This window comes from Capra hircus, unplaced genomic scaffold (genome assembly GCF_001704415.2).
Source record: "Capra hircus breed San Clemente unplaced genomic scaffold, ASM170441v1, whole genome shotgun sequence".
NCBI lineage: Eukaryota > Metazoa > Chordata > Mammalia > Artiodactyla > Bovidae > Capra > Capra hircus.
In genome coordinates, this window is record NW_017189703.1 from 16,206 (window position 1) to 26,367 (window position 10,162).

A 10,162-nucleotide genomic window follows, 5' to 3' on the forward strand; every position below is an offset into this window, starting at 1 on the left:
AGCTAACATACATAGTGTTTCAAGGCCTACTTAGCTGTCTTTCTCTAGTCTAACCCACCTTGTTCTCTCTATATACATTTCTGCCCTCAGTTTGGAAGCTGGTGAAAAAATCCTAGGGAAATTGTGCCATGACCTGGAGGCCTGTGGCCACAGGACACAAAATTATCTTTACTTTTTCCTTTTCTCTCCTTGGCCATCAATGAATCATGTCCAATCTTTCCACATAGTATCTCTTGCACTTGTCCTTTCTTCTCCATTCTTGTTCACATCTATGGGCTATGGACTCATAATTAGATTAGTACAACTATCTAACTGGTTTCCATATATCCATCTCTCTTGGACTCAAAAGCTTCTGGCAGCAATATAAAAGATTATATTCATAAAAGTAACGATTAGTCAAGTAATCTCTCCATTCACAAACCTTGACTGGTTTCCTTCTGTTTATTGAGTAACGTCCAAATGCTATTGCTGCTAATGCTAAGTCGCTTCAGTCGTGTCTGACTCTGTGCGACCCCATAGACGGCAGCCCACTAGGCTCCCCCGTCCCTGGGATTCTCCAGGCAAGAACACTGGAGTGGGTTGCCATTTCCTTCTCCAATGCATGCAAGTGAAAAGTGAAAGTGAAGTCGTTCAGTCATGTCCGACTAGTCGTGACCCCATGGACTGCAGCCTCCTCTGTCCATGGGATTTTCCAGGCAAGAGTACTGGAGTGGGGTGCCATTGCCTTCTCTGCCAAATGCTATTATCCTGGTATTGAAGGCCTTCCAAAATCTAGGTGTGAATTTTCTTTCTAGATTCAGAATCCATTACTCCCTTAAACAAAACTGGCCTCTTCACCATCCCCTGACCTTTTACAAACTATTTCTACACCTTTGCTTGTGATAGTCCTCCTGCCTAGAATAGCTTCTCATCTTTGAAAGCCTGTTCAAGGCTTTCTTTCCTCCATGAAGTCATCCCTGAACATTAACACTCACAGCAGCTTCTCATCCCTTGAATCTGATATGAGTTATGGACAGCGTCATTCATCTGGCAGTCCTCAGAGACAACTTATCTTGTCTTATATTGTTAATTCTTGTATTACTTATTTTTGTGTCTACCTTGCCTCCTCATCTAGACTGCAACTTCCTTGAGGGCAGGGGTCATTTGTTCTACTTTTTAAAATGACCCACAGGGCACAATGCCATACTGGGGGATAAGATAGGGACTGGTCATTGACAAAAGAGCACTGACGTTTCCCTAAGACGCCTCATTCTCAGAAGGCATCACTCTGGGTGATGATTTTTTACACATATGTGCCAAATATAATAGTTTTAAAGGTGAAAGTAACTTTTCACGTTACTCCAAGATATTAAGGAATTACCAACTGCCTCTGGAATTTCTGAATCCCTTATTAAAATACAAAATTAACCTTTCATAAGTAATTTAATGTTCCCCTGAAAGCTTACAAATGACATGTAAAGAAAAATGGCCAAGCCAGGTGCATAATAAGCTCTAAGATTTACTTAATCACAGAGTATTAAAAAAGCCAAAGCTCCATGCAATCCACTTATATTTCAGTGTCTGTTTTTTTCCTTTTTTGTCAATAAAATAGGCTAAACTACATATGAACAATAAATCTAGGACTTAATGTTTATAAGAAAGGCAGCCAAAATTTTATGGATAGTTCAAGGTAAACATGTCCTTCACATCTTGGTTTCTCCTGAATTATTTAGTTAATCTTTAGTTTCTTCATAGTTAGAGATGTAATCCTTAGCCAGAAACTGCTAAATACGTGTTGTATACTGACCCAAGGAATGCTGTGATCATCAAGTTCTATCAAAATACTTACTAACCTTGTAAACTGAAGAAATCATCATTACAAAATACCTACCCTCAGATTCTGCTGCTAAAACTTTGAAGTAACTGCAAATCTCAGAGATATTTGTTTAGCTTTATGGACAGCCTCAACTGATGAAGCTTCGGCAACAAATGCTGCTTGCTAGGCAAACAAAGGCCAGAAAGGAATCCCTTGCCTAGTATGTTAGAGACCACTGACTGGAATACCTAGCATAATTGGATCAAAACTTGAAGGATTGGGAAGCCTGGTATTTCTATATATTTGTCCTTTCTTTGTGAAAATTTCCTTGTTTACATAATGGTTTTGTTTCCTTTAGCTCAGTCTAGACCATTGGTAGGCAAGGTTTCAAATGATCTCAGTTGGAAGTATCCATGTTTCATGAAAAATTTTTCATTGTTTTTTCCTCCGAGGACTAGTATAATAATGAATTTAGCTTCCTGTCAAGAAAAATGCTAAGTTCAAAGTATTATTTCCTTCACTTCTAAGTACAAAGAAGTTTTACTTTTATTGACTGCCATTATACCATTTTACACAGTGCCATTAATATTTTAAGTAACAATTAAGCAAATCAAATGAAAGTTTTTGAGCTCTATTCCTCGGTATGTAGATCTACCTTAAAAAGTACAAACTAAGCACAGTGGTGCAATTTTCCAGGCACTTTCAAGTTGCTTAAATATTTACAAATATGTAAGCACCCTGTATGAAAGCATGAAAGTTTTGGTGTCAGGAAGAAACACTCTGTGTATAACAAATCTTTAAATTTTAAACATTTGCACAGCTCCAAATATTCCTGAGAAGTTCAGTCTTGTTGTCACTTGACATCTGCATGTCCTCATATTTCAACAGTGTATCTTGGGGAACCATAGCTTCGGTCACTTGACGTACCACTAATTGCACAAAATACACGTAATATGTTGCTCATCCAGGGAGGATGCATCGGGTCTTCTTGTATTATCTAAAACGAAAGAAATGGCATGTTTATCACAAAGCAAAATAGCCATGGCCAAAAAAAGTATGTGTATACAAAATCACAGGCATATTCCAATTTATCAGTGACATTTAGCTATTTAAAATGATGCTAAAGCAGAAAGAGCAAAGCAAAAACATTACCTGACTCAAGTCTTCAAAGCTGTATTACAAAGGCAGCGTATCAAAAAAGCAGAAAAGATCTGGTTACTTATTAAGAAAAATGAAAGGTTGTAAAATGCTAAATTCAACAGAAAATGAGAGGTAATAAAATGTTTAAATTTTTTTTAATAGATGGTCAGGAAAAGAGCCTCAGCAGTGAACTTTTTGATATGAGTTTATAGATCATCTTCTAAGAGTGGTTCTCAAGTTCACTTGGGGGTTATTCAATATGTAGATACCCATGTCCCTTTCCTGGAGAGCTTGGGAAATAATTTTCAAGTGAAGAGAAAATAAGTCAATATTTCCAAATATACACCAGTAATTATGTAAACTAATTGATGCTAAAAAAATTTTTAATGAAGAACTTCACAAATGTATTAATAATTTTGTAACCTATAAGCATAGAAACACATATATTCACAATAGTATAGACATTTTAAAAATTATCCGTTTTGTGTGATCAAAGGCAACAGATATCTCATGCATGGATTAGATGAAAGACTAGCATACCAAACTCTTTACTGAACAATCCCAACTTAGCTTTTGAGCTTTCAAGACTAGGTTCTCAAGATAGCTTTGAAACTTCAGTAGGAAGCCTGCAAACAGCTTCTGGTGGCAGTAATGGGTCATATCATCTGTATTGCTACAAATCACATATCTATTATAAAGTCCATAATAGAAGAATTTCCTCTTATAAAAGCGTGAAGAAGTTTTAAAAGGACTTCATATTTTGATAGAGTGTAACAGATAACACTAAAAAGGGCTGAGGAATATCCAGGCCATATCTTTTTGTCAAGTCATCATTTATGGAGCTAAACAGATAATTGAAATTTCAATGCACAGCCTATATTTTATCTTATTTTATATTATTATATTTACCTTTGGGAAATAATAAATTTCAAATTTTGTGACAAAAATAGTTATTATATATATTTGTATTATTATATATATATATTTGTATATATATATGTATTTGGAAATATTGATTTATAAAACTTCACTAAAAACTGAACATTTGCCTAAACTAAGGTACACCTAAATATGATACATCACGACCATACAGCTTTCATAAATATAAACCAGTAGAAAGCAATATTTTCTTGGTTAGCTATAAATATATTATATATAAGATAGAAGAATACATAACATATAATATATAATATATAATGCCAAGGGTTTAAAATTTGGTCTCTAGAACTAAATATAATAGTCATGGTTTATAGAAGTTAAATGAGAAAGATAGGTGGGAAATGTCACAGCAGATTCATAAAACCCAAGTTTCGGGGTGTTAAAAAAGAGACAAGGAACTTCCCTGGTGGTCCAGAGGATGGGATTCTGCTCAGGGGAGCAGTGGGATCAGCCCCTGCTCAGGGAGCTGGATCCCACGTGCCACAGCTAAGACATGGTGCAGCCAAATACATTTTTAAAAAGAGAGAGAGAGAGAGAGATAAGAGGCCCAAAATGGAGTCACTTGTGCTAAACCCACATCACCTGAGTTATAATATATAGCCTAATTGTAGTTTTGGCCTTTTTCAGGTAGGTAAACTTAACTAGTCAAAAATGTACATACATTATTTTCAAGTCTGGAATTTCCTGGTCAGCATTAGTGAGGTAATCCAACTGACAGACACTTGCTGTGCTCCAGAGGAAGGTGACCTTGTCTGAAACAATCAAGTCTCTTTTATAATAACTTCCTTGACCTGATTCCTTCTAACTGTAAAAGGCTTCCATTTTCTATGGCTCTTCAGAGCTCCTTTCAGTCTGCTACATGGGATCCTGCTGGACTCGTGAATCACCGAATAAAGCCAAAAGCTTTAAAACTGACTCACCTGACTCTGAATAAAAAGCAGAGACATTACTTTGCTGACAAAGGTCCATATAGTCAAAGCTATGGTTTTTCCAGCGTTGGACCAAAAAGAAGGCTAAGTGCCCAAGAATCGACACTTTCAAACTGTGGTGTTCGAGAAGACTCTTGAGAATCTCTCCGACTGTGAGGAGATCCATCCAGTCCATCCTAAAGGAAATCAGTCCTGAATATTCACTGGAAGGACTGATTCTGAAGCTGACACTCCAATATTTTGGCCATCGGACTCAAAGAACTGACACACTGGGAAAACGCCCTGATGCTAGGAAAGATTGAAGGCAGGAGGAGAAGGGGACGACAGAGGATGAAATGTTTGGATAGCATCACTGAATATGTGGACATGTGTTTGAGCAAACTCCAGGAGGTGGTGAACGACAGGGAAGCCTGGTGTGTTGCAGTCCATGGGGTTGCAAAGAGTTGGACATGACTGAGCAACTGAACAACCACAGTTGAATTTTGTTTTTTAACAAGGAAAAAAGAACTGTATAGAAAACTCTAAATAACTTGATCATCATATTAGTAGTAAATTGAATAATTTGCTTTCAATTTGAATAATTTAGAGTTCAAGGCTAGGTCATACACTTGCATGCAATTTCAATAACTGTAATATATATTGCCTTAAAATGCTATAATTGTTTTATATTTTTGTAAAGGAGGAGTTTTGCTGTTTTTCCCTATAGACAATGGAAAACAGAACCCCGTAAACTGGACAGTTTCTAGGAACAAATTATGTAGCCTATTTGATTAAAGTACTCCCCAGATGGCTCAGATAGTAAGGAATTCACCTACAATGCAGGAGACCTGAGTTTGATCCCTGGGTTCAGAAGATCCCCTGGAGAAGGAAATGGCAACCCACTCCAGTATTCTTGCCTGGAGAATTCCACAGACAAAAGAGCCTGGTGAGCTACAGTCCATGGGGTCACAAAGGGTCGGACATGACTGAGTGACTAACACTTCAACATACCCCAGAAGAGTGAGGGTGAACAGAGGCATGTCCCCACTGTACTCAGGGGCTGAACCTGAGCTACAGACAATAAAGGAAGCGGAATGATTCCCTGCCTGCCTAGTCCTGATCACCGGACTGCTTTGGCAAGGAGACATAAACAGACCTCGGAAAACTGAGCTGCAAAGGTAAGCCTTGGACGGTTTACACTCACGCCTAAGTGGGTAACAGAAGTCAAGATGACAAAAAGAGGAAACAGATCACGGATCCAGACTCCTCAGGCCGGTGAGAGTCCCTGTCACGAGAACAGGAGAGGAGACTGGGATGACTCACTCACTGAAAGATGGGATAAGGAAAGGCTAGCTGCCTGGCTTCTCCATGTTGAGAAGATGACCATGGTCAGAGAATTGGACTCCTGGTCACACAGTGCAACTTTGGACTAACTGTAATAGATTTCCCATAGTCCTTTCTAACAGAAAGCATACAAGATACCACGAGAAAGAGAGCTTGGAGTCAACTAGCTCTTGTTTTCCTTGAAATCTCTCTTCTGCCCCTCCCCACCATTACACTGCAGTCCTTTGGCACTAACCATGGTCAGTCTATTTGTAAGGACACCCTCCATGTGATGGTCTCACCCAGGGGAGTGTCTTCAGGCAAGCAGTGAAATGCTCATACCAGGACAGAGGAGGTTCTCCTTTCTGGAACCAGCAATAAGAATGTGTTCTCTAAAGGGCCGTAGTGATCCTTGTTTCTTTTAAGGGGTCTGAATTTCATAAAAAATTGAGAGTCTGAAGAGTTTCTGAAGCAAATATCGATCTTATTGGATGTTTTCCTTTTTAAGGAGAGCAAAGAGACATTATGTAAGCTCAATAGGGCTCAGGCACTGAGGGACCAGACCATCAGGCCATGACTTTTACATCTGTGGTGAAGACGTTAAAACAGTCAAGTGACAATCCATGTACAGAGTGGTTGTAAACACGGATTTCAGGAGCCTAATATAGGAATGACATTTACCAGGATAATTCAGGAGTACTCTGGTTTTAAGGTAAGTAGATGTATAAAATCTTAACTACTTAATTATGACACAATTTGGCTGTCAGTGGTGAGCAGATCTTTGCTTCTATATGTTTCGCGTTGTGGACTATATAACTTAGTTAGTTAAAACTGACATTAACAGTCAGTCAAACATTAGAATGGTAGGTATTATGAAACAAGATTTTTGCAGGCTGTATGGGTATTAAGACAATTCCTGAGTTTTGGAATCTGCTCTGGATGTCACCTAAATGTTCATAGAGTTGTCCCTGAGTATCCCCAGAGGATTAGTTCCAGGACCACTGTGCCCCTTCCCCCATGGATATTAAACTCTGAAGATGCTCAAGTTCCTTATATAAAATCACACAGTATTTGCATATAACTTTTGCATATCCTCCCCTGTACTTTAAAATCATCTCTAGCTAATGTATAATAGCTAATGCAAAGTAAATGTTATGTAAATAGCTGCCTACATGCAGGAAATACAAGTTTTACTTTTTTGGAACTTTCTGGAAATTTTTTCAAATATTTTCAATCTGTAGTAGGTTGAATCCCTGGATGTGGAAGCTGCAAATATGGAAGGGCAACTGTAACTAGTTTCTTACAGCTAAAACAGAGATAGTCATTTAGGGATCTGGCTACTGAGCCAATCATTTCACTTCTCTAGGACTCTTCTTGAGAGACTCTCAGCCATGCTCACAGTAGATCAACTCAGACTTGCACAGCTACTCACTTCTAATGGCACAGTAGTGCAAAGAACAAAATAGTCTACTACCTGAACAATTGCTAAAGCAACTGTCAGTAATTGCTTCAAACCTGATTTGTGGTGTAGAACAAGATGGCAGAGGAGTAGGTGGACGTGGAGTACATCTCTCTCCATGGATACATCAGGACTACCCATTCAGACACAGAAGTGCTTGCCGAACACCAGCTGAGAGCAGACGGGAGCCCCCGACCACTGGAAAAGAGTATATAGAACCATGCAAACACTCGGTAGGACAAAGGAACTAGGGGGAAAAACAGGAGTGTTACTTAGGACTGGACCTGCCCTCGGTGGGTGCTGGAACTGAAGCAGGGGTCCAATCCCCACATTGGGGCAATCGTCTGGGTCAGACGAGAAACATTTGAGGCTGAGAGTGAAACAGCTGATCTGTGGCAGCCTAAATGGAGTGAGAATCAGACAGCCCTTGCCACAGCCATACATACCCCGGACAGGGAAGCATGTCCCCTGCAAGGCACAGCAGCTGGAAGCTGGAGCACTGGGATTGTGGAGCAATTCCAGGGTGAGGGCTGCTGTTGACTGTGGCAAGAACGACCTAGGAGACGTGAGGGAGGAAATTGTGGTGGAAAGTGCCTGTGGCAGAATGCCAGGCAGCCATGGAAGCAAGACGATACTGCTGGAGCCATCACCACAGCCTCTCTCTCCCCACAGGCCAGCACTGGCAGCTGAACAATAGAGAGGCTGACCCATCAAACCCCTGACTGCACTAAACTACAGAGCAGGACCCCATCCAGGGTGTTCCTCGAAGTGACTGATGCGCTGAACTACAGAGTAGGACCCTCAGCTAGCGGGGCCTCTCTATGTACCTGACACGATGAACAACAGTGAAGGACCCCAGGCAAGGGAGATCACTAAGTGCCTGAATGTGTGGAGCTACAGAGAAACACAAGTCAAAGAGATCTTCTGATCGCCAGATACCAGAGGCTCAAAACAGATTCTGATAGGGCAGTAACTCCTACAGCGGAGGCAGTCCGTATCCCTGAACACTTGGTGCCGCCATGGTTCCTGTGACCCAAGCAGCTGCGCCACCTTCATGCTCAACCCTGACTGGGGCAGAGGTGCCACAGGCAAAAAAAAAAAAAAATCTTACATCTATTGACATGGCGTTGCTTCAGTCGTGTCCCACTCTGCGACCCCGTGGACTATGGATTGCCAGGCATCTCTGTCAGGGGGTTTCTCCAGGCAAGAACATTGGAATGTTTTGGCCAATATTGGTTGCCATACCCTTCTAGAGCACTGTATTTATTGCTGCCCTAGCTTCCAACTATCCTGAGTACTCGGTGCTGCCAGAAACCCTGTGACCCAAGCAGCTGTACCACCTCCGCCACTGGCCCTCACTGGGGCAGACCCAAGACCTCCAGGGCAGCCTCAGGAACAAACCCAAGTGGACGATCCATGTACAAAGGTGGAAATAAACCACAACTGAAACCCAGGGGCAGTGTGGCTAAGAAAGAAGACCCAAAGCCTTCCCACTAGCTGTACAAGCTGCAGATTAAATCCACACGATCAACTAGGCAGACTCTGTGTCTATGGGAGATAAAAAAGGACACTGAGAGCTCCCACCAAAAAAAAACGCACTATTTCTTATAGCTGTGTACATTGGAGGCAAGAACACACAGGAGCAGGACCAGATTAGAGTCTGAGTTGCCCCCACAGCAGGCCCAGAGACCAGCACAGTGTTGGAAGGCACCCCAGGAGGGCGAGGTGGAGTGTGACTCCCAGCGATGGAAAGGACACTGACAGCAATGACTCAGGAAAAATATTTACTCTTCTTATATTCTGTCTTGTTCTGCAGTTTTTTTTGGAATTTTTCTTTTTCTTTTTTCCCCCTCTATTATAGTTGTCGATTTTATTAGCACTATGAAATACAACTAAGTTTTTAAGTTTTTTTTTTTCAGTCACACTTTTTATTGTTGCTATAAATCTCTACCTCTACATTGGCCTTCTGCAGTTTTGTGGAGTTTTCCATTCTTTTTTTTAATCCTTTTTTAAAATTTTAATTAAAAAATTTAAACATTATTATATTTTTCTATATTTATTAATTTGCTTGCATTTCCTACTTTACTTTTCCTCTTGCAGTTAATCTTTAATGAATATATACTTTCCTTATCTACCTTTATTTAACTTTGCATATCTATTCTTTCTTTTCTTTATTTCCTTTCCTCTCAACATGTTTATTAGTTTTGTTTTCATTGCTTTACTCCCCACACGGCACATTGCTTTAGTTTCGTTTCTTAGTTTGTGCTTTAGTTAGTTTGATCTTAACAGAAGTCCAAATAAATGAAGAAGAAATAGGCAAACTACCTGAAAAGAAATTCAGAATGATGACAGTAAAGATAATCAAAAACCTTGAAAACAGAATACAGAAAATGCAAGAGTGAATTAACAAACACCTAGAAGAGTTAAAGAATAAATATACAGAGACAAACAATACAATTACTGAAATTAAAAATACTCTAGAAGGAATCAATAGCAGGATATCTGAAGCAGAAGAATGGATGAGTGAGCTAGAAGATAAAATGGTGTAAATAACTGCTGAAAGCACAATAAAGTAAAAAGAATTAAAAGAACTGAGGA

General features: G+C 39.9%; 1 long non-coding RNA gene across 1 annotated transcript; it reads right to left on the minus strand.

Moving 5' to 3' along the window:
• Positions 1-1,157: 1,157 nt before the first annotated feature.
• LOC108634640 lies at positions 1,158-9,911 on the minus strand. Its single transcript, XR_001917663.1, has 2 exons — positions 9,700-9,911; positions 1,158-2,792 (listed from the first exon to the last, which is right to left on the minus strand). It is a non-coding gene; the product is annotated as an uncharacterized LOC108634640 (long non-coding RNA).
• Between the last annotated feature and the right edge of the window lie 251 nt (positions 9,912-10,162).